Below are 26394 nucleotides of genomic sequence, written 5' to 3' on the forward strand. Positions count from 1 at the left end.
GATGCACTGGCCAGGTAGACAGGAAAAGAACCACAAACTTTTGAATCTCATTTCCTGTTTGGCCAGTGTGGCAAGCTGCAGGTGACCATGCAGAGCTCATCAGCACAGGTGACCATGATGGAGTCCCAGAATCGCAAAAGAGCTCCAGCATGGACCGAATGGGAGGTACGGGATCTGATAGCTGTTTGGGGAGAGGAATCTGTGCTATCAGAACTCCGTTCCAGTTTTCGAAATGCCAAAACCTTTGTCAAAATCTCCCAGGGCATGAAGGACAGAGGCCATAACAGGGACCCGAAGCAGTGCCGCGTGAAACTGAAGGAGCTGAGGCAAGCCTACCAGAAAACCAGAGAGGCAAACGGCCGTTCCGGGTCAGAGCCCCAAACATGCCGCTTCTATGATGAGCTGCATGCCATTTTAGGGGGTTCAGCCACCGCTACCCCAGCCGTGTTGTTTGACTCCTTCAATGGAGATGGAGGCAATACGGAAGCAGGTTTTGGGGACGAAGAAGATGATGATGATGATGAAGTTGTAGATAGCTCACAGCAAGCAAGCGGAGAAACCGGTTTTCCCGACAGCCAGGAACTGTTTCTCACCCTGGACCTGGAGCCAGTACCCCCCGAACCCACCCAAGGCTGCCTCCTGGACCCAGCAGGCAGAGAAGGGACCTCTGGTGAGTGTACCTTTTAAAATACTATACATGGTTTGAAAGCAAGCATGTGAAAGGATTACTTTGCCCTGGCATTCACGGTTCTCCTAGATGTACTCCTAAAGCCTTTGCAAAAGGTTTCTGGGGAGGGCAGCCTTATTGTGTGCTTAATGGTAGGACACTTTACCACTCCAGGCCAGTAACACGTACTCGGGAATCATTGTAGAACAAAGCATTGCAGTGTATGTTTGCTGGCATTCAAACAACATCCGTTCTTTATCTCTCTGTGTTATCCTCAGGAGAGTGAGATATCATTAATGGTCACCTGGTTGAAATAGAGTGCTTTTCTTCAGGGGACACTCAGAGGAGCCCATTCCTGCTGGGCTGTTTGCCTGTGGCTAAACAGAAATGTTCCCCGCTGTTAGCCACAGGGAGGGGGGAGGGTTGAGGGGGTAGCCACGCGGTGGGGGGAGGCAAAATGCGACCTTGTAACGAAAGCACATGTGCTATGTATGTAATGTTAACAGCAAGGATTACCCTGAAAGAGTGTAGCCACTGTTTTATAAAATGTGTCTTTTTAAATACCGCTGTCCCTTTTTTTTCCTCCACCAGCTGCATGTGTTTCAATGATCACAGGATCTTCTCCTTCCCATAGGCTAGTGAAGCTTAGAAAGAAAAAAAAAAACGCAATTGCGATGAAATGTTCTCCGAGCTCATGCTGTCCTCCCACACTGACAGAGCACAGACGAATGCGTGGAGGCAAATAATGTCAGAGTGCAGGAAAGCACAAAATGACCAGGAGGAGAGATGGCAGGCTGAAGAGAGTAAGTGGCGGGCTGAAGACAGGGCTGAAGCTCAAATGTGGCGGCAGCGTGATGAGAGGAGGCAGGATTCAATGCTGAGGCTGCTGCAGGACCAAACCAGTATGCTCCAGTGTATGGCTGAGCTGCAGCAAAGGCAGCTGGAGCACAGACTGCCACTGCAGCCCCTCTGTAACCAACCGCCCTCCTCCCCAAGTTCCATAGCCTCCTCACCCAGATGCACAACAACACGGTGGGGAGGCCTCCGGCCAACCAGCCACTCCACCACAGAGGTGAAACACTGGAATGCGTTACCTAGGGAGGTGGTAGAATCAACTTCCTTAGAGGTTTTTAAGGTCAGGCTTGACAAAGCCCTGGCTGGGATGATTTAACTGGGAATTGGTCCTGCTTTGAGCAGGGGGTTGGACTAGATGACCTTCTGGGGTCCCTTCCAACCCTGATATTCTATGATTCTATGATTCTATGATTGCCCAAAAAAAAGAAGGCTGTCATTCAATAAATTTTAAAGTTGTAAACTTTTAAAGTGCTGTGCTTAAAGTGCTGTGTGGCATTTTCCTTCCCTCCTCCACCACCCCTCCTGGGCTACCTTGGTAGTCATCCCCCTATTTGTGTGATGAATGAATAAAGAATGCATGAATGTGAAGCAACAATGACTTTATTGCCTCTGCAAGCGGTGATTGAAGGGAGGAGGGGTGGGTGGTTAGCTTACAGGGAAGTAGAGTGAACCAAGGGGCGGGGGTTTCATCAAGGAGAAACAAACAGAACTTTCACACCGTAGCCTGGCCAGTCATGAAACTGGTTTTCAAAGCTTCTCTGATGCGTACCGCGCCCTCCTATGCTCTTCTAACCGCCCTGGTGTCTGGCTGCGCATAACCAGCAGCCAGGCGATTTGCCTCAACCTCCCATCCCGCCATAAACGTCTCCCCCTTACTCTCACAGATATTGTGGAGCACACAACAAGCAGTAATAACAGTGGGAATATTGGTTTCGCTGAGGTCTAAGCGAGTCAGTAAACTGCACCAGCGCGCCTTTAAACATCCAAATTCACATTCTACCACCATTCTGCATTCTACCACCATTCTGCATTCTACCACCATTCTGCACTTGCTCAGCCTGTAGTTGAACAGCTCCTGACTACTGTCCAGGCTGCCTGTGTACGGCTTCATGAGCCATGGCATTAAGGGGTAGGCTGGGTCCCCAAGGATACATATAGGCATTTCAACATCCCCAACAGTTATTTTCTGGTCTGGGAAGAAAGTCCCTTCCTGCAGCTTTTGAAACAGACCAGAGTTCCTGAAGATGCGAGCATCATGCACCTTTCCCGGCCATCCCACGTTGATGTTGGTGAAACGTCCCTTGTGATCCACCAGAGCTCGCAGCACTATCGAAAAGTACCCCTTGCAGTTTATGTACTCGGCGGCTTGGTGCTCCGGTGCCAAGATAGGGATATGGGTTCCGTCTATGGCCCCACCACAGTTAGGGAATCCCATTGCAGCAAAGCCATCCACTATGACCTGCACATTTCCCAAGGTCACTACCCTTGATATCAGCAGATCTTTGATTGCGTGGGCTACTTGCATCACAGCAGCCCCCACAGTAGATTTGCCCACTCCAAATTGATTCCCAACTGACCGGTAGCTGTCTGGCGTTGCAAGCTTCCACAGGGCTATCGCCACTCGCTTCTCAACTGTGAGGGCTGCTCTCATCTTGGTATTCATGCGCCTCAGGGCAGGGGAAAGCAAGTCACAAAGTTCCACGAAAGTGCCCTTACGCATGCGAAAGTTTCGCAGCCACTGGGAATCGTCCCAGACCTGCAACACTATGCAGTCCCACCAGTCTGTGCTTGTTTCCCGAGCCCAGAATCGGCGTTCCACAGCATGAACCTGCCCCATTAGCACCATGATGCATGGATTGGCAGGGCCCATGCTTTCAGAGAAATCTGTGTCCATGTCCTGATCACTCACGTGACTGCGCTGACGTCGCCTCCTCGCCCGGTATCGCTTTGCCAGGTTCCGGTGCTGCATATACTGCTGGATAATGTGTGTGGTGGTTAATGTGCTCCTAATTGCCAAAGTGAGCTGAGCAGCCTCCATGCTTTCCTTCTTATGGTGTCCGCACAGAAAAAAGGCGCGGAACGATTGTCTGCCGTTGCTCTGATGGAGGGAGGGGCGACTGAGGACACGGCTTACAGGGTTGGCTTCAGGGAGCTAAAATCAACAAAGGGGGTGTCTTTACATCAAGGAGTATTTCAGGCAGGACTTCACGGAGGGTTCCAATAAGAAATGGTGCACCTAAGTTATCGTTCTTATTGGAACAAGGAGATTAGCCTGGCCTCTGATTGATACATGGCTAGATTTACCTCGCTGCACCTTCTCTGTGAGTGACTGCAGTGTGACCTAGAGGAATGAGTCCCCTAGACAGGGGAGGAGGCAAATGAGTACAAAACAAATCTGGTCTATTTCTTGTTTTGACCCACTCCATCTATCTTTTACATCTTTGGCTGGCAGCAGACGGTGCAGAAGGACTGCATGCCATCCACATCTCATGGCTGCTCGGCAGAAGATGGTACAGTACGACTGCTAGCAGTCCGTATCGCCTGCCTGCTCACCATAAGACGGTTCAATAGGACTGACTGCAGGACTAAAGAGAATGACCTGGTCAAGTCACTCCAAATTTAGTCCCTGCGCCCATGTCTGCCCAGGCGCTCCCAGCCGACGTGGCCAGGAGCACCTCGGACATGATGAGGACGACTACCAGTCATACTGCACCGTCTGCTGCCAGAAGGCAATGGGTTGCTGCTACTGTGTAGCAAAGCCGTATCGCATCTGCTAGCACCCAGGAGACATAGGGTGACGGTTACCTGAGCGGGCTCCATGCTTACCGTGGTATGGCGTCTGCACAGGTAACTCAGGAAAAAAGGTGCGAAACGATTGTCTGCCCTTGCTTTCACGGAGGGAGGGAGGGAACGGGGGCCTGACGATATGTACCCACAACCACCCGCGACAATGTTTTAGCCCCATCAGAGTGCTCCATTATGACTGCTCTGGACAGCACTCTCAGATGCCCGATTGTTTGCCGTTGCTCTGATGCAGGGAGGGGCGACTGAGGACACGGCTTACAGGGTTGGCTTCAGGGAGCTAAAATCAACAAAGGGGGTGTCTTTACATCAAGGAGTATTTCAGGCAGGACTTCACGGAGGGTTCCAATAGGAAATGGTGCACCTAAGTTATCGTTCTTATTGGAACAGGAAGGTTAGCCTGGCCTCTGATTGATACATGGCTAGATTTACCTCACTGCACCTTCTCTGTGGGTGACTGCAGTATGACCTAGAAGAATGAGTCCCCTAGACGGGGGAGGGGAGGAAGCAAATGAATACAGAACAAATCGGGTCTATTTCTTGTTTTGATCCACTCCATCTATCTTTTACATGTTTGGCTGGCAGCAGACGGTGCAGAAGCACTGCATGCCATCCACAACTCATGGCTGCTCGGCAGAAGATGGTACAATACGACTGCTAACAATCCTCATCTCCTGCCTGCCTGGCAGAAGATGGTACAGTACGACTGCTAGCAGTCCATATCGCCTGCCCGCTCACCATAAGACGGTTCAATAGGACTGACTGCAGGACTAAAGAGAATGACCTGGTCAAGTCACTCCAAATTTAGTCCCTGCGCCTATGTCTGTCCAGGCACTCCCAGCCGACGTGGCCAGGAGCACCTCGGACATGACAATGACGGCTACCAGTCGTACTGTACCGTCTGCTGCCACAAGGCAAGGGGTTGCTGCTACTGTGTAGCAATGCCGTACCGCGTCTGCCAGCACCCAGGAGACATAGGGTGACAGTTACCTGAGCGGGCTCCATGCTTGCTGTGGTATGGCGTCTGCACAGGTAACTCAGGAAAAAAGGCGCAAAACGATTGTCTGCCCTTGCTTTCACGGAGGGAGGGAGGGAACGGGGGCCTGACGATATGTACCCACAACCACCCGCGGCAATGTTTTAGCCCCATCAGGCATTGGGATCTCAACCCAGAATTCCAATGGGCAGCGGAGACTGCGGGAACTGTGGGATCGCTACCCACAGTGCAATGCTCCGGAAGTCGACTCTAGCCTCGGTACTGTGGAAACGCTCCGCCGAGTTAATGCACTTAATGCACTTAGAGCATTTTCTGTGGGGGGACACACACTCGAATATATAAAACCGATTTCTGAAAAAACGACTTCTATAAATTCGACCTTATTTCGTAGTGTAGACATACCCTTAGTCTGTAGTCGCAAAAAGAAAAGTACTCCTTTTCTTTAAACCAAAGCACTTAGTAGAGAACAAAAGCCCCATCTTACCCATCTCATGGAAAACAAACAAACACCTCTGAGATTGGCGTACTACAGTGCATTTTTTACTGGGCTGCTTAAGGGCCAGATCTGTCATTAACACCAGTACAAATGCAGCACTCAGGTTACAAATTTTAATAGCATATAGAAAATGTGGCTCTGTTCAGAAAATTAACTATGGGAAAAGGGCGCCCTCGCACTCAGACCTGATCCTTGTGTGTGTTTCAGAGATGTAGCTGATGACTTTATCTGACAAAAATAAATGTTTAATTTTCTCACTTCTGCGTTGGCGCTGCAGATATGGGCACAAGCTGGAATCTGTGGCCCTGATTCTGCAAACATGTACATGCTTCTTATATGCACTGTAAATTGTCCCATTACATCATAATGTTAAGCACGCGTTAAAGCGTTTGCAGGATTGGAGCCTAAGACAGTTCAGTTTATGATTCCCATCCCACAGAGCAGATGAGAAAAATGTAGTAAGGAGAAAGTGGGGCTTCTTGAAATTTTTCAAAGTTCAAAATTGGAAAAACAAATCCATGTTAATTGACAAAAAAAGACAGTATTTTTTGTTATTTCCGTCTCCTCCTCCCACCCCCCCCCCGATTTTTCAACCAGCTCTAGAAACTGAAAGGAGAGTGTAAAAAGGCATACATTAAAGAAGGCCATCCTTCAGGCATAGAGAGAGAGACCACAGCAACACTCAGGGCTTGTCTACACTACCAGCCGGATCGACAGGCAGCGATTGATCCAGCGGGGGGGTCAATTTATTGTGTCTAGTATAGACGTGATAAATTGACTGTCGATGGCTCTAGCATTGACTCTGGTACTCCACCGCAATGGGAAGCACAAGGGGAATCGGCGGGAGAGCATCTCCCGTCGACACACCACAGTGAAGACACCGCGGAAAGTAGATCTAAGTACGTCGACTTCAGCTACGTTATTCACATGGCTGAAGTTGCGTAACTTAGATCGCTCCCTCTCCCCCTCATAGACAAGTAGACCAGTCCTTAGGCTTTGATCCTTCATCCACTTATACTCTTCTTTCAAGCACTTCCTGAAAGCAGAGTGCCCTGTCATACCAGAGCTCCCCCTATTGGAAGCTATCATAGTGCACTCTACTTTATAGATCAATTTTTTTCTGTTACTTTGGTAGCATATTACAACACCTTATTTTTTTTAAAATGCTCCTATTTAACTAGATCAAATTGAATGGAACTAATTAGACCCATACAATCCTTGAATGTCGACTCACCTTTGTTTAAATTGCTTTAGCTTACAAAAATAGATTACTGAATTAAACTCGACCCATTTAAGCAAAGTTGCGGGGGATTTTCTTCTCCACATTCCCTACTACTTCCTGCTGTCACTGTTTTATTGCGGGATGGACATCATTGACTGATAGTGAGAGCAACATGAGGACTAAGACCAACATTTGCCTTTCATTCTTGTTGCAGGCAGGAGGAACTATTAAAAAGGCTTTGTTTCACTAGTGAAAAGTCGTTTGCTGGTAAATACCTGGGGGGGGGAGGTATTTTTTTCTCTCTGGTGAATTACTAAACTCCCCATGACAAAGAGGGCTTTTTTCTTTTATTCCCCTCATGGCAAAATTGGGGGTAGAGATGGAAAACACAATTTCCCCAGCGGCATCGTTTCAGAAAAATTGCAAGGTGGGAGGTGCAAAGTTGCACCAGCATATATAACATTGTATGTGATTATATTATATCCTATGAAGTTGGGGGAGGAGGGTATAAGAGGGGAGCCTATAGACCCATGGACAATCTCGGGGAAACAAATGCCCCTGTTGCCTCATAGCAAATGACACCCCAGCATTTCACTGCTGTTGAATGGTTTTTGCTCATCTTTTCAAACCAAGGGCCACATTCTGTTTCATTGCCATGCTGTGAACCTGTTCAGAGGAGGTAGAGTTCATGTTCGCAAACCAGACAGGCAGATGCCTGTTGTGTGACAGCTTGCTCTGACTGTGCTATCATATCTAGGCTTTTATTCATAAATAAAACATTTGATCAGAGGGCACCTCAGCTAGATCTTAAGCTAAATCCATATTCACGACAAGTCTGTAAATTGCAGTTCAAATACCAACCCCTTATGCATTCCTAGCAGGGACAGCATTTGTACTGTACTCCTTCAGTGCCATTGCATGAAAGCCTTTCACACTAGAGAAGAATCGTATGCACATCCCACGGGGGATAGAGGGGAGGTTGGAGAAACAACCAAACTTGACAGTTGGGTTAATTAATAAGTAAAAATTGATTTTATTAAATACAGAAAGTAGGATTTAAGTGGTTCCAAGTAGTAACAGACAGAACAAAGTGAATTACCAAGCAAAATAAAATAAAACACCCAAGTCTAAGTCTAGTACAGTAATAAAAACTGAATACAGATAACATTTCACCGTTAGAGATGTTTCAATAAATGTCTTTCACAGATTGGACACCTTTCTAATCTGGGCACAATCCTTTCCCCTGGTATAGCCCTTGTTCCAGGTAGCTAGGGGATTTCTCATGATGGCTCCCTCTCCTTGTTCTGTTCCACACACTTATATATCTTTTGCATAAGGTGGGAATCCTTTGTCCCTCTGGGTTCCCACCCCTCCTTCTCAGTGGAAAAGCACCAGGTTTAAAGATGGATTCCAGGTCAGGTGACATGATCACATGTCACTGTAAGATCCCCAAACCTTCATTCCTCCCAGCCTGACTCACAGGAAGGCCTGCCTGCAAACAGAGCCATCCACAGTCACTTGTCCTGGTTGATGGGAGCCATCAAGATTCCAAACCACCATTAATGGCCCACACTTTACATAATTACAATAGGTTTCAGAGTAGCAGCCCTGTTAGTCTGTATTCGCAAAAAGAAAAGGACTCCTTGTGGCACCTTAGCGACTAACCAGTTTATTTGGTTAGTATAATAAATTGGTTAGTCTCTAAGGTGCCACAAGTACTCCTTTTCTTTTTTATAATTACAATAGGCCCTCAGAGTTATATTTCATATTTCTAGTTTCCGGTACAAGAGTGATATGTTTATACAACTAGAATGACCACACTCAGTAGATTATAAGCTTTGTAATGATACCTTACAAGAGACCTTTTGCATAAAGCATATTCCAGTTACATTATATTCACACTCATTAGCATATTTTTATACCATCATATAGAGTGTGTCACACCCACATCAAGGAGGAAGAAGCATGCTTCAGCATTGAAGAGAGGCCACAGAAAAGCTAAGGATTCTTCAGGCCTTCCATTAATTGCCTATGGCACATGTGAAGCAGCACCCCTGGCTTCAGGAATTGAAGCTGGAGCCTCTGGGTGGAAAATGAAGCATGATTTACTACTGCCTGAGCTAAAGGACCAGTGCCATTGGCTTTAAGGCAAAAGCAGACTCATATCTGTCTTCCTATGGCCAAGCTCCCAGAGGAGAACAAAAGCCAATACTCTGAGGGTGATGCTCAGAAGGGGGTGAGGTGCATTTCTCTCTAGTAATATGTCCCCCGCTTGTTCCACCGATACCCTTCTAAGTCTGCTTCCTCCCTGTCTGGGGATGCCTGACAGTACAAAGAGCTTCCCACAGGGCCAGGGGAGAAGTGTTCTCAGGGCAGCTGCCCCTGTATCCTGTGTGGGTCTAGGAGGAATAATGTGGTAGGATCTGGCCTTGGATTTTTATTTCTTACCCTTAGCATTCCTAGGAAAATTAACCCCCTTAAGAGACTACCAGCCCGACCCTTTGTATTGCCACAAATTGCCATTGACCTCCCATTTCTTATCATCCTCTCAGAGAGATGAGGCCTGGATGTCACAACTATCCACCCAGCCACCACTCACTTGCAGACAAAAAAAATGTTAAAAGCCACAGATTTGCATTTTATTTATTTATTTTAAAGGTTAGAATCCATGACTCCCCAAACAACTGTGCTAAATGTCCAGATTTACTATGGAAGACATTTAGCACCATTTGCTGTATTCTTCATAACAGTAGGCAACAGCCCACACAAAGAAGCCATTACAGGGCATGATATGAATGTATATGAGCCATTCACAGTGCTAGATAATGAATCTTTTATAGCACAGGACAGGTAAGAATTCCTGGTGAAAAGTAATTCTCACACAGAATTAAAGGGAAAATTGTGAGCAATCAGATCGATGCAGAAGGGAAGAGGTGGGTGGAAGGATGCAAAGTGTCTCCTCTTGCAGAATCTGGTCAATGACACTTCTTGCACCTACCACAGATAATGGGTGGGGTTGTTACCACTAGCCCTCCAAAGAGGATGGCAATAGGTGAGTGGGAATCCAGGCTCCCATCCCACTCACCTCCCTACCCCAACCAGTAGAAGGGGTTAGCTGCAGGGAACATAGCAACAGCCAGGCCCTCTTTGTGCACCAGCCAAGGATCTGGCCTATTGTTCTTCCCTGAAGCAAGATGTCTCCTGGAGTTCCCAATAAGTGGCACAGCTCCATACTGCTCTCAGGCACAACAGAACCCAAAGGTTTTCCTATATAGATGTTAAGCCAGATATTCAGCTGCTGTACATTGGAGTAGCTCCACTGAAGTAAGTGAGGGACTCTAATTTACAGTGACAGAGGAGCTGTCTCATCTTGTTTAAAAATACCCCAGGAGTTAAATACATTTTATGGACAAATGGCCTACCAGGATTCAGAGAAACATTTGGCTTTTATAAAATAAAAGGCATATCACAAAGTTAACAACATGTTTATTTCCCCCAAGTTTCTGTTGTCTAAAATTGGACAGTATGTGTAAATGGAAAGCAAATATTCCACACAAAGGCATCAACATAAAAATTCATACTTTGCTCTTGTGTTAGCATCGTCCACTGGAGGATCGCAAAGCACTTTGCACACATTAATGAATTAAAGCTCAAACTTTGCTGTGAGATAGATACGGAAGATTTGAGGCCCCATTTTACACATGATCCTAATTGTGTTCCCCATTACAAAGGTAGGAAAAAAAAAACAAATGCTTTGATCTTGACCCCACTTTGAGTTTGGGGGTTTATATAACAGGAACCTGGATCTGAATCACCTATCTGGGGCTTTGCAAAAACTGAACCTGGCTGAAGAGTTTTGGCAAACCCCACACCAGCCCCTATACGCCCATCAACAATACATCACTAGAGAATTTAAGGGGAAAATTATGCCTTCTGACTCTCTCTCCAACACAGGGTTTTATGCTACCACCCATCATGATAGTATCTGAGCATCTTCCATGTGTGTTGGTGATGCCTTGGAGTTCAAGGATGATTGTCTTCTAATAAATGATAGCCAGTTATCACTGGTGGATCCACAAGTGACTAATGAGACCAATCAGGGATCCACAGAACTTATCACAGTTGGGGCAGATGTTTCCTGGTAGAAGGGGCTGATCTGGATTGTTGAGTCAGGTGGTGACACATTCTTTCCTCCTTTCTTGTTTCTCCATTTCTTGTTATCTTTTTGGGGTCTTGACATGCTGTGATCCTTGCCACAAGGTCCTTCTCCATTTTAATGAGTCCAAGGGCTTGGATTTCGCAGAAGTTTACCTTCCATGTAAAATCAACAGCAGTATGGAAGACCCACGTGGAACCCATGGATTGTCAGCACTACTTGGGATGGATTTTTTTTTTGTTTGGTTGGTAGGGTTAGGGGGCAAAAGGGGATGCCAGAGTTGTGTCATTCTTAGGATAGAAAGTCTTTTTAGACTACCTCCTAGCAGGGGGAGGAGGTACACCTGTGAAATACTCTTCTGGTGCTGAGTTGGAATAGGTTAGGATGCAGTTATGGTTGTATTTCTGAATTAGTGTAACCGGGGATTATTGTGTTGTAGGGGCTGGTCTATGGCACTGCCTCCACACAGACATACCCCTTCTGCAGCTGCCAGCAGCTCAATGATTATTTGTATTCCCGTAGCACCTAGGAGCCACAGTCATGGATGAAGACCCCATTATTCAAGGTGTGGTAGAAACATAAGATGGTCCTTGCCCCCAAAAGCTTACAATCAAATTAGTGCCCCTTCTCCTGCTGCGCCCCCACCCGTCAGCCTAATTATGACTGCTCTGTGCAGATGTCCTGGAGAAAGAATCCTTGTCACTTGCACAGAACCAGGTCTAACTGGGTCCTTGCAACATTAACAAATATTCTCAGTGGCACAGTCCACTCTGCAGCACTTCAGCAGAGGAAGGATTCAGCTCTCACTGAGCCACTCACTGCACAAATTGATAGCATTGCTCACTCTAAAGAATGCACTCAGGTTCTGAATGCCTGACAGACTGTAATTTATTACAGCAGTAGGTACCTTTAGGCCGCATCATGCTGTTTTACAGTATGCCAAACCTGTCCACAGATTGTGATCTTACAAACTAGACAGAAATGCCAGTGAATCATTGTCTCTTTAGTATTCATGGCAAGAAGTTTTAGGTGACAGTTAACCTGTTAAAGGGAGTGAGATTTGCAAACAAACACATTCGGTGCTACGTGATCCCATTCAGTAATATGATCGTGAAGATGTAAGCAGGATCTGAAGGAGGTCTCCCCTGACAGCTAGTGATGAACTGGGGAGGGGAAAAGCCTTCAGGATGAGACTGTATTTACATGAACACGCCCACTCTGCCTACATATCCAGCAGACAGAGCTGTGTTGTCAAATTAAAACTCAAGATAGCTACATCACTCAATCCAATGTTTAAGAATCTGAAGTGCCTTCCAAAATTTGAGAGGGATGAGGTGTGGCACATGCTTTCAGAAGTCTTAAAAGAGCAACACTCCAATGCGGAAACTATAGAACCCAAACCACCAAAAAGAAAATCAACCTTCTGCTGGTGGCATCTGACTCAGATAATGAAAATGAACATGCGTTAATCCTCACTGCTTTGGATTGTTATCAACCAGAACCCATCATTGGCATGGACAAATGTCTTCTGGAGTGGTGGTTGAAGCATAAAGGGAAATGTGAATCATTAGCGCATCTGGCACATCAGTATCTTGCAACGCTGGCTACAACAGTGTCATGCGAACGCCTGTTCTCACTTTCAGGTGACATTGTAAACAAGAAGTAGGCAGCATTATCTCCTGCAAATGTAAACAGACTTGTTTGTCTGAGCGATTGGCTGAACAAGAAGTAGGACTGAGTGGATTTGCAGGCTCTAAAATTTTACATTGTTTTATTTTTGAACACAAGGGTTTTTTGTACATAATTCTACATTCGTAAGTTAAACTTTCATGATAAAGAGATTGCACTACAGTACTCGTATTAGGTGAATTGAAAAATACTATTTCTTTTGGGGGTTTTTACAGTGCAAATAATTGTTATCAAAAATAAATATTAAGTGAGCACCGTACACTTTGTATTCTGTGTTGTAATTGAAATTCATATATTTGAAAATGTAGAAAATGTTAGAGAGCTTATTCCTTCACTCTCCCACTTCCCTGGTCCTTCTCACATGAACAGAGAGCAACAATACCCGAAGTCCGAAGGTGCAAACAATTCGATGTTTATTGGAGTGAACTTTCAGCAAGCTTAAATACAAGTTCCTTTTCCTTATTTCCGAATCCCAACTTACTTCCTGTTTGCCCCTAATTTATATAGTAATATTCTTAGCTATACCTTAACCAATCATTCTACTAAAATTTAACTAACCAATCCTAACATATTGTAACATGATTATGTAACCAATTATATCCCACCACCTTAATTAGTTTACACCCAGCAAAATTAATTATACAGCAGACAGGAACAACCACAGAACCAGACAGAGATTATACAGACAAACAATAGCAAAGTGGGAACTATAATGGCAAGACAATACAGAAGTGAGGATTTCACATCCCAGTATTGATAAGTGAGTTCTTGCCAGACAGGATGCTATCAAACTAAGTTTTCTTTTACATTTTCTAGGCACTTCCCTTTCTCTGGAGCTGATAGGCACTATCAGGACAGCATTGTATTCCTAACAGCCCAATAGCACCTTCTTTCCATGTGTCTACTTTGGAATGTGAGGATGTGACCGGTGGCTTTCCAGTTTATGGCTGCCTCTGTCGCTTAGCCAAAGGCCTTAGACTAAGAACAGGGCCCCAGACTGTCACAGTAAGAGAAGGACCTTACACCGGCAGACAGTGATTTTGATTCTTTCTTTTATACCTCTAACTAGCCAAGTGATAAGAATACACCTAAATTCTTAAAGTACAGGCCTTTACAGACAGGCCTGAATATCTATATCCTAACAGAAAACATCCAAAATATTTAAATAAATGGTATTCTGTTATTGTTTAACAGTGCAATTAATCACGTGATTAATTTTTTTTGATCACTTGACAGCCCTAATCAAAAGTAATGTTAAGCAGGGATTTATTTATGAACTGTCCAGATTCAGGACGTCAGAGAAAGTTTCTAAAACTTGTGGGTTAAGGTAAATATTTAGCAAATGAAAATGCTAATTATGGAATATATAGAAGAGCCTGTGAATAGAGCTGGCCAGGATCTGTTTTTTTGTGTTCCATGAAATTCTTTCTCTTGCTCTCACTCTCCCAAGTTTTTGAGGTTTTGCTGGGGGGAAAAAAAAAGAGGACAGCCCAAACTCAAAATTTTCAGTTGACCATTGAACTTTTATTAAAAATGAAAACTTGAAAAATTTAATAAAAAGTATGGGCATTCCCCACTGAAACTTCCATTTTCATAAAAACAAACCAAAAATATTTGTCCATCATTTCCTCCCTCCCCCCCAAAAAAAAGTTTAAAAAAAAATTGACTAACTCTGTAGGGATAACATAATCTGGTTAGCAAACCTAACTTTTAGAGCCAAGAAATTTCACTGATATATCATAAAGTTGAAGATTAAGGAACACATTTCTATAATCTATTACAATATAAAAACTCACATTAATGTTAATTATGGTTACGAAGCAGTTAAACACCCAGAAATCAGTTAATGTAAACATTAATGTTGAATTTAGGCATTATAGGACAATCTTTAATGATTCGAGCACAAACTGTTACTCATACAACAAATCATCATTTTTTCTATAACTTTAGCTGTAGCTATTTAGCACCCTGTAGTACTGTGAATTATTTTGAGTATATCAGAATCCAAAGAAAGATAAGCTTTTATAATGTCAACAACTTTAATCAATATTTAGAGTGAGTATATGATTAAATTAATTAAAGACACAGAAAAGGGTATTAAGATGAATAGAAAATGGGGGAATAACATTTGCTGTGCAAACGACACAACGCTGTTGGCTGATTCAGAAGAAGATCAGATTAAGTTAGTGGAGAATATATCTGAATATATGTGGACAAGACAAAAAACTTATGGCTTTATGCAAAAATCCGGGGGAAACATGCAAGATTCCAGTGAACAACAAAGCCATACAGCAAGTGAGAAATTATAGCTACTTAGGAAACATCATTACAGAAAATAAAAGATCAGATACTGAAGTCAGCACCAGAATAGCAAGAGTGAAAGAGACATTGTGAAAGAATAAACATCTGATGAGAAGGGACATAAATCTGAAGATTAAATTCTGACTCTTAAAATTTATAATTGGTTTGTGTTAAATTATAGAAACATGGACATTTAAACAATCGATCATAAAGAAACTACAATTGTTCAAATTATGATGTTGTGGAGGAATTCTTAAAATATCATGGATAGACCTATTACCCAACAAAAAAGTATTGGAGATTATTGGAACTCAGCGAACATTAGAGAATTTATAAAAAGAAATAAAATGATTTTCATGGCACATTTTAAGAGCTTCAATGGGTGGCTCATGTTTATGGGCACTGGAAGGAAAAGTTGATGGCAGAAGAACACAAGGCAGAAAACAAGACGATGATGTGATATCTTGGGTGGATCAAAAGGACTGTTGAGAGCAAAGGACTGTGCAGAATGAGCTACCATAGTTGCAAATCTCCAATCTACTCGAGCTCCCACATTAGAAGACAGTTATTTATATGAGAAGTAATATGCTTTAAAAGCTGTGTTATGCCAGTTTTACACAAGTTTAGCTCTACTGGAGTCAACGATATTACCCCAGTATGAAACCTCGATAACATGGTGGTTAATCAGGTCTGGAAAGTATAACTAGAGCTGGTGAAAATCTTATGCATTTGAAACTGAGGGCGGGAAATCATATTCCAATTAAAGCTTTGTAAAAAAAAACATGTTTTCTACTTTTTTTTTGTTAAGTTTCATAGAATAATAGAATATCAGGGTTGGAAGGGACCTCAGGAGGTCATCTAGTCCAACCCCCAGCTCAAAGCAGGAACAATCCCCAATTAAATCATCCCAGCCAGGGCTTTGTCAAGCCTGACCTTAAAAACTTCTAAGGAAGGAGATTCTACCACCTCCCTAGGTAACGCATTCCAATGTTTCACCACCCTCCTAGTGAAAACGTTTTTCCTAATATCCAACCTAAACCTCCCACACTGCAACTTGAGACCATTACTCCTTGTCCTGTCCGCTTCTAACACTGAGAATAGTCCAGAACCATCCTCTCTGGAACCACCTCTCAGGTAGTTAAAAGCAGCTATCAAATCCCGCCTCATTCTTCTCTTCTGCAGACTAAACAATCCCAGTTCCCTCAGCCTCTCCTCATAACTCATGTGTCCCAACCCCTAATCATTTTTGTTGCCCTTCGCTGGACTCTCTCCAATTTATCCACATCCTTCTTGTAGTGTGGGGCTCAAAACTGGACACAGTACTCCAGATGAGGCCTCACCAATGTTGAATAGAGGGGGACGATCACGTCCCTCAAGCTGCTCGCTATGCCCCTACTTATACATCCCAAAATGCCATTGGTCTTCTTGGCAACAAGGGCACACTGCTGACTCATATCCAGCTTCTCGTCCACTGTCACCCCTAGGTCCTTTTCCGCAGAACTGCTGCCTAGCCATTCGGTCCCTAGTCTGTAGCTGTGCATTGGGTTCTTCCGTCCTAAGTGCAGGACCCTGCACTTATCCTTATTGAACCTCATCAGATTTCTTTTGGCCCAATCCTCCAATTTGTCTAGGTCCCTCTGTATCCTATCCCTGCCCTCCAGAGTATCTACCACTCCTCCTAGTTTAGTATCATCCGCAAATTTGCTGAGAGTGCAATCCACACGATCCTCCAGATCATTTATGAAGATATTGAATAAAAGCAGCCCCAGGACCGACCCTTGGGGCACTTCACTTGACACCGGCTGCCAACTAGACATGGAGCCATTGATCACTACCCGTTGAGCCCGACAATCTAGCCAACTTTCTACCCACCTTATAGTGCATTCATCCAGCCCATACTTCTTTAACTTGCTGACAAGAATACTGTGGGAGACCGTGTCAAAAGTTTTGCTAAAGTCAAGAAACAATACATCCACTGCTTTCCCTTCATCCACAAAACCAGTAATCTCATCATAGAAGGAGATTAGATTAGTCAGGCATGACCTTCCCTTGGTGAATCCATGCTGACTGTTCCTGATCACTTTCCTCTCATGTAAGTGCTTCAGGATTGATTCTTTGAGGACCTGCTCCATGAACTTTCCGGGGACTGAGGTGAGGCTAACCGGCCTGTAGTTCCCAGGATCCTCCTTCTTCCCTTTTTTAAAGATTGGCACTACATTAGCCTTTTTCCAGTCATCTGGGACTTCCCCTGTTCGCCACGAGTTTTCAAAGATAATGGCCAATGGCTCTGCAATCACAGCCGCCAATTCCTTTAGCACTCTCGGATGCAACTTGTCCGGCCCCATGGACTTGTGCATGTCCAGCTTTTCTAAATAGTCCCTAACCACCTCTTTCTCCACAGAGGGCTGGCCATCTACTCCCCATGCTGTGATGCTCAGCACAGCAGTCTGGGAGCTGATCTTGTTAGTGAAGACAGAGGCAAAAAAAGCATGGAGTACATTAGCTTTTTCCACATCCTCTGTCACTAGGTTGCCTCCCTCATTCAGGAAGGGGCCCACACTTTCCTTGGCTTTCTTCTTGTTGCCAACATACCTGAAGAAACCCTTCTTGTTACTCTTGACATCTCTTGCTAGCTGCAGCTCCAGGTGCGATTTGGCCCTCCTGATTTCATTCTGACATGCCCGAGCAATATTTTTATACTCTTCACTGGTCATATGTCCAACCTTCCACTTCTTGTAAGCTTCTTTTTTATGTTTAAGATCCACTAGGATTTCACCGTTAAGCCAAGCTGGTCGCCTGCCATATTTACTATTCTTTCGACTCATCGGGATGGTTTGTCCCTGTAACCTCAACAGGGATTCCTTGAAATACAGCCAGCTCTCCTGGACTCCTTTCCCCTTCATGTTAGTCCCCCAGGGGATCCTGGCCATCCGTTCCCTGAGGGAGTTGAAGTCTGCATTCCTGAAGTCCAGGGTCCATATCCTGCTGCTTACCTTTCTTCCCTGTGTCAGGATCCTGAACTCAACCAACTCATGGTCACTACCTCCCAAATTCCCATCCACTTTTGCTTCCCCCACTAATTCTTCCCGGTTTGTGAGCAGCAGGTCAAGAAAAGCTCCCCCCACATTTGGCTCCTCTAGCACTTGCACCAGGAAATTGTCCCCTATGTTTTCCAAAAACTTCCTGGATTGTCTATGCACTGCTGTATTGCTCTCCCAGCAGATATCAGGAAAATTAAAGTCACCCATGAGAACCAGGGCGTGCGATCTAGTAGCTTCTGTGAGTTGCCGGAAGAAAGCCTCATCCACCTCATCCCTCTGATCCGGTGGTCTATAGCAGACTCCCACCACTACATCACTCTTGTTGCTCACACTTCTAAACTTAATCCAGAGACACTCAGGTTTTTCTGCAGTTTCATACCGGAGCTCTGAGCAGTCATACTGCTCCCTTACATACAGTGCTACTCCCCCACCTTTTCTGCCCTGCCTGTCCTTCCTGAACAGTTTATAACCATCCATGACAGTACTCCAGTCATGTGAGTTATCCCACCAAGTCTCTGTTATTCCAATCACGTCATAATTCCTGAGGTCCATGAGACCAATTTCGTTGGTCTTTGATTCTATTTGATCACAATTTATGAACATTTGAATTTTCTATTTCTATTATTGAAATTTTAATGAAAAATGGGGGGGGGGGATTCTTGAACTTGTGGCTCCTGCATGAGGGATTTTTTCAGAGTGCAAAAGGCAAATATGTTTTTCTAAGGAATCTAAGTCTTCAAGTTTAGTAGCCTATTTAACCAGAAACCAAGCCAACATGGCACATGTTTTTGTGTATACAGAGAGACATAAGCCACATAGGAGCCAGGTTTGTTTTTGCAGTAGATACAAGCACTAGCCAGGTACCAAACCCACATCCTTCTACACCATAAGCTAGATGTCTGCCCCTATTCAAGCAAATCCAAATCTTAAATAAATGAAATTAATATACTTATACAAAAATATAGTAACATTGTTGCATAAATATCAAAGGATACAGAAAAATGGTGTACAATATATCATTCTAGGAAATATTATGTGCCACTATTGAAGAGTGCTCTGTAATGAAGTGGGCAGAGGTAAGGCTAAATGTACCACCTTAATTTTGAAATGTCCCGACATTTAAGCCATTAAGTCTATGTCTAGACTTTGAGCTTGAAGTGTAATTTCCAGCTGGAGAAGACATACTTGAGCTAGCTCTGAACCAGCTAGTGCACTAAAAATAGAAGTGAAAAAGTGGCAGAGCAAGAGGTGGGAGGGACTAGCTGCCCAAGTACGTACTTGGTAGTTCAGAGAGGATCACAATCAGGGTGCCTAGTCCCTGTTACAGTCATGCAGCTGCAGCTCTTTTTCAATTTTTATCATGATAGATTAATCAGAGCAAGGGCAGGTATGCCTTGTCAAGCTGGAAATTACACTTCAAGCTCAAAGTCTAGACCTACCCTCGATGTGTACTATCAATGTTAATTTCATATATGTCATATTTGAATTTTCCTTATTTTTAAGGTTGGGAAGGAGGAAGCACAAAATAAATAGCAAAAATCCAGGACTTAAAAATGTGAAGAGATTACATGCAGAGAACAAATGTTCAGAAGCATGTGATAACAGGAAACTATGGTGAAAATAGAAAAGGAGGACTTGTGGCACATTAGAGACACAAATTTATTTTGTTAATAAGGTGCCACAAGTCCTCCTTTTCTTTTTGCGGATACAAACTAACACGCCTGCTACTCTGAAACCTGCCATTATGGTGACAACAGCAATCAAAATTATAGCAATTGCCACAAACACATCAAGTACAATATCAATTGTGTGGTTTTGTAACAAGGCCTCTGGGCAAATTTCTGTCTTCAAGAGCTGGTTTCAGTATTTGGGCAATGCTCTTTTGTTGCTGCAGTTCTGATACCTACTAATGAAGGGTGTCTGCCTGCACACGCTGTATTAACAATAGGATATGCCTGTGCACAGGTCCCCAGCAATGCCTTTACGGATTATTTCTTTCCTTTCTTTGGAAGTGTCAGTTTTCTTTGGGAATGAAATGTTTTGATACATTCTGAAATCTGTGCTGTCGGGGGTGCTTAAGAAGTGCCCCTTTGTTTGGTACCCACCTCACAGTACTCACTTGCAAAACACCATGTTAAAAAGGAAGTCTATATGTACACCGCACCCTGTTGCTTTGACATCTTGCAAATGCAGATGTGGCAACCCAATCTGACATGAAACTCGCAAACAGAAGCAGCACAGCTGACAAGATGCTTCATGGATCAATTACATTCTAGTCGACGGGCGTATTCCTGGTTAACATAGTGCTTGAATCTGAAATCATCCTTTGTTTCCTGGCTGCTTGTTCTGCTGTCAGTCATGCTGTGCAGCTCCATTAACCACCGGCATCATCGAACTGATTTAAAGCACATATGCAATGCAAGATGCAGAAGCTGTCTGCAGTGAGGTAATTATTCCCTCTGCGATATTACACATCTTGTATTGTCTTTATATAAACCTTGCACCCATCATCTCAACCAACTCAAAGGTTTATAAAATATGGCTTGGTAATGAGCATTCTAAATTAGATTTCACAACAACAACAAATGTAGCTTGCCAAGTATGAAGTTTTGAATGTATTTTAGAGTGTAGACAATGTCATGGCATCTGAGAGCTCGCTTACAGTCCTTTGTTTAAAAAAAAAGAAAAGGAAGACTTTCAGAATGCTTGCAAAAATAATTCACAAATATCAGACTGCTAACTGTAACAGCTGCCTCAGTACTGCTGTATTCAGTGCTTGTTTATACAGCATGACCTGAAGCTCTAAAGGGCACCAAAGCTTGCAACAAAGTGATACAGGTCTCTTTGGCTTCTATTGGAATGAGACAATGGTTTCTCTGGACCAGATCCTGAGCTAGTGTACATTGGCATGACACTGTTACCTCAATTTCCCTAGAAACCAATCCAGAGTTACACTTATATTGGTTTTATTAAATGCCGCTATTGGATCAAGCAGAAAAGGGATGGATCTTATTCATGCATGCACAAATTCAACGCATTCATACCCTCGTGCACCCACACACTCACGCAGGTGGAGAGTTACCAGAGACAGCAGAGGAAGCCGAGAAGCTGAAGCATGGTAGATCTGGTGTGTCCGCCTGCGGTCACGGATCCAGGCCGGCGAGCAGGTCAAGAAGCAGGGGGCTTGTGTGCATGCCTTCTTCGTTTTTCTGGAACTGGGTGGCTCCTGTCACATACACTAAGTTTTCCTTCTGTGTCCATCACTGAGAAGCATTCCCAGACCTTGTTCATTTCATGCATACCAGGTTCTTCTTTTCTTCACAGAACCCCATGATTGCCTTCTCAGGGCAGATTACATCAAACACACCTGGCTCCTGGCTATGGGCTCTTTTCTCCTTGCAGTTCCTCTCTGCCCCGTCCCATATACACTTACTTGTTCACACTCCCTTATCTCCCACACACACTCCCTTGTTCACACTCTCTCTGATCACGTAATGGAATATTGCAAAGCTTGGAGGTTCATACAAACAGTAACTGAAAAGGTTACAAAGTTTGGAAAAGTTACAAAACTTAATGATCATACTAGCAATGACTGAAAAGTTACAAATCTTACAATCACATTCTACTGGATTGAGCGGAGGCTTTACAGAACAGGCTCCACTGATTTCAATGACAAAGGTATGTCTGAAACACAGAAACCAGAACACAATGGGGACAGATTCTCAGGTGGTGTAAATTAACATACTTCACTCCATTAACTTCAAGGGATTTCCTGGAGGCAAACAAGTACTGGAGTAGATGTTTTAAACAGAAAGAAACTCAAATGCCTGAGCTGGATTCTGGTTCAGTGGCCTGAGTAGTAATAAAAGGAGAAATAGAGGAGCATCTGGAGTACCTTCAAAAAGCAATTAGTGTTTTATATTTACTCCAGAAACATTAATATAACCAGAAGTAGTGACCCTGACATGGCTGTCAGGTAGCATTCAGAGAATGAGTTAGTGATCTTTGGTCCAATTCCTAGCGGCATGTGCCCCCTGTATAAAAATCACCTTTATAGTTAACACTAACTGTCACACGTCTCAGCAGGTAAGCCATCTATTGGATAGCTATGGAGGTTGGTGAGCCCTTTGCTCCTGGAAATGGTGAACCCGTGACAGAATTCTGGCACATTGATGAGGCAGCGGGGTAGGGCATCCTGTAGTGTAGCTGTCTACACTGACTTGTTCTGTAGACAGGTTAGAGGACTTCACTCTCCAGGACTGACATTCCAGTACCTTTCATGAGCCAGAAATTCATTTCCAAAGAAACAAAACATACTGGCTTTAGTGGGTGACTGAGCATCTCCTACATAGGTCTACTTATCAGGGCAATCGTAAAACCACTGAAGTACCTTTTCCATGAAAAGGAGAATAAATGAAAGTCAGATGAAATTGACACTTACTATAAAGGTTATTTGCTAATGCAGCCCAGTGACAGGACAAACACTCAAAATGAGTATGTTTTGGTAGCTAGGGAGACAATTTCAAAAGTCAGCTAAAGTCAGACAGGGTCCAATCCTCAGTGTAAATTTGCGTAGCTTCATTGATCTTTTAAAGCAGTACTGTGTGTTTCATGGCCACTTTTCATTCATGTATTCTATGATCTGTTGTGCTTAGGTATTTCTTGTCTGAAAGCTCATGTGACTCCCTAGAACCAGCACCTGAGAGTCAAAATTGTACTCCCACAGTCCTTGGGTTGATTTACTCAAACAGAACCCCGGTTTAATCAGATGTCTGCTTTTCCATCATCATACATCTCAATCAGCCACTAAATCTAGGTGGTCAGATACTGCAGCATTGAGCATCCTAGAAATGCCTATAGATACACTTACGTTAAAGTTGAAAGCAGAGCTGGATCTGAATAGCCATAGAAGAAACATGTATATCAGAAAGAAATTAGCTCAAGCCGTTCAACAACAAATTTTATAGAAATTTAAGGCAATCGGGGCCAACTTGAGGCAAAATGGGCCAAGTTCATTGTTAGGGGGCTTTCCCTCAACCCTCCCACTTCCCTGTTTCTTGTCACACAGGCAGCAAGCAGCAAAAGACCAAAAGTCCAAAGTGCAGACAATTCTATGTTTATTGGGGTTAGTTTCCAAGTAAGCATATTCCGAAGTCCTTCACATCAGTTGGGCTTATCTCTATACGCTGACAGAGTCTGTTCCTCAATGTTCCCTTCCCAGCTCTGACGCCACAGAGCCTTGCCTGTGTCCCTGAGATAGAACTGGTTGGAATTCATAATTTCTATTCTGCGTGAAATTCCAACATTTCAATATTTTCTTTCATATAATATTTTAATGAAAATTTGAAATTTCAAGATTTACCCCCTATAGCAAGGTTATATGCAAACATGAAACCAGTGCAAGAGACCACTCTTGCTAGGTCACCCCATCTTGAGACAGCAACCAAAGTATCTTCAACAGTGCTAAGCAGAGTTTTATCCCACTTTCTTTAGAACATTCCCAGTGTTAGTTAATCCAATTTTTAACATCCTTTAAGGGATCATTTAAGTCTATGTCCAGCTTATTCTCTATCCATTATGCTGGGTCATTGCCAGGTTTAAGGTCTGATATCTTGTAAAACCTAAAGACAGATTTATTTCACTTGAAATCCCCTCTTCTCTATGCCACTGACCTTTCCAGTTTTCCAATAGAACTACTGATTCTTTCTATTTATTTTGGATATCCCCACTTTTCGGTACTAAACTTGACACCTTAAAGAGGGCCCGCTTTCAGGAAGCAATGAACATACAAAATCTTGGCTAAGTATCGTATGTATTAAAAAAAATATTTTAGGTCATTTTGTGACTTACTTTTTAAAATATTGTTTATATTTCTATGTATTTTGCTCTCCTTATCATTAGCAGTGCAGTAGTGTCTCAGAGACCCAGTCATGGATCAGGACCCCATTGTTTGTGATTAATCAGTCAAAACTTTCAAACTTGAGTGTTTAACTTTAGGCCTCTAAATCCATATTTAGGCACCTAAATGAAAGGGGCCTGACTTTCACAGGTGCTAGGCAGCTCTGATTTTACTGGGAACTGGAGGTGGGCTAAGCTCTGAAGAGAGGCCACTTAGGTAGATGCCCAAAATGGACTATGGAGCCTAATTTTAGACACTCAAGTGTGATAACCTGGCATGGTTTGATAGGCCTGGGGTCAAATCTAACATAGTTTACACTCCATCCTTTATCTTTGGTTAGGTAGGTTTCCATTTTCTGAAGGATACCTTTTTGGCTCCAGTGGAGTTGGCATGCTAATAGACATGTATTGAACACAATATTCCAACTGCGATGTAATCAGTCACCCACTAGCAAACACCATATCACCTTGTCATGTGTTCTCCAGTGGGTGTGGATGTGCCACAATTTCACCACTGAAATTTTGATTCACTTCTCCTCCTGTTCTGCTAGGGTAGTTTTTCTGGTGCTTTAGTGCATTGGCTCTCTAGTCAAAGTAAAAGTCCTCTTCTAAAAGGGAAACAAGTGTCCAGACAGGAGCAAAACATATCCTTGGACTTCCCCAGACACTTCTTTCATTGTTATTGATGCAGGGCCGATACCAATAGTCAATGACCATCCTCAGCTGGACTAGTCCTTTCTTCCACAATCCTTTTAGCAGGGAGCAAAGGGAGCTTCCTCCAATCTTGACTAGAAGTACCAGTCCGGCACTACAATAGGAAGATTTCCTGTCTGCTGCTCTTAGACCTCCTGCCAGACATCCCACCTCCTGGGTCAGGTCCTGAACAACTGATCTTTCCCTTAGATTCCAGCTTCTGCACAGGTCTTTTACTCCACAGCTCCTTCTGGTCAGACCTCATCCATGATCTTTTTCCCACTATGGAAAAAGGAGGCGGCTTTTATATGCATGCCTTTTCCAGCATCCCTGTCTATCCCATCTGAGTCACATGGTTCCTGAACTAAGTCTCCCATCAGTCCATCTAAACTACACCCCCGTAATGCCATTGTCCAAGATGAGCCGGATCTGTGTCTGTGCGTGGCCAACAGTCTCCCTTGAAGGTCACCCACACCCCGTTATACGTTGCTATCCATTTGTATTGCATGCTCTTTTATTTTTAAGTTTTATTTCAGTTAGATGTTTTCACTGATCCCAGACTGTAGTTTATCTAGGGCTCTGTCTGTACAGTATCTAGCAAAGAGAATGCTACCATCAACACCGCAGTAACATCAGGTTTCAGAGTAGCAGCCGTGTTAGTCTGTATTCGCAAAAAGAAAAGGAGGACTTGTGGCACCTTAGAGACTAACCCATTTATTTGAGCATAAGCTTTCGTGAGCTACAGTTCACTTCATCGGATGCATTCATGCAGTGAGCTGTAGCTCACGAAAGCTTATGCTCAAATAAATGGGTTAGTCTCTAAGGTGCCACAAGTCCTCCTTTTCTTTTTACTGTAATATCCGTAACAGTTCTTTTGCCCTATTCCTGCATCATCACGTTAGGTTTTTCTTAACTCACCATCACCATAGCATCTTTCCATGTATAGGACATTTCCCTTCTTGTTCTTAATGATCCAGTACAGCCTATTTTAAATGCATTTTCTCTATCCAGCTGAAGTCATCTTCTTCATTTAATGTTCCTTTCAAAGCAATGTCACTGTCAGCTATAATCTAGAGCCACTCAGAGACAATCCAAATGGTAATTACAAAAAGCACAGTCAGCATGATACAACAGGGATACTGTACACAATTCAACTTGAAAAATAGAAAGAACATATTTAAGAGGCAGAAAGAATCTGGCAAATAGAAAGATTGTATGGATTCATAAAAATAAGCATCTACTGTAAGGAAATAAACTAATTAAAAGAGCAAGCAGAACCAAAAAGGAACAAATTGCTTTGGACAGCTAAGCTAACAGTACAATCTTATTAGATATTAGGAAAGAAAATTGGTGATTTGAAGTATGACAGTGGAGAATTAAAATTGAAAAATAGGAGAATAACATCAATATTATACAATTACTGTTTGTCTTCGATGGGGAAGCCAGAGTCTGCTAGGAGCTTGGGGAACCAAACTTGACAAATATGAAAAGTGCACAAATGTGATTTAATTCTTATGAAAAGTTGAAGGATCTCAGAAAAGAGACACTGGGGCAAAAAAAAAAAAAAAAGTCATCAA

Source organism: Lepidochelys kempii, chromosome 4, assembly GCF_965140285.1.
Source record: "Lepidochelys kempii isolate rLepKem1 chromosome 4, rLepKem1.hap1, whole genome shotgun sequence".
Taxonomy (NCBI): Eukaryota; Metazoa; Chordata; order Testudines; family Cheloniidae; genus Lepidochelys; species Lepidochelys kempii.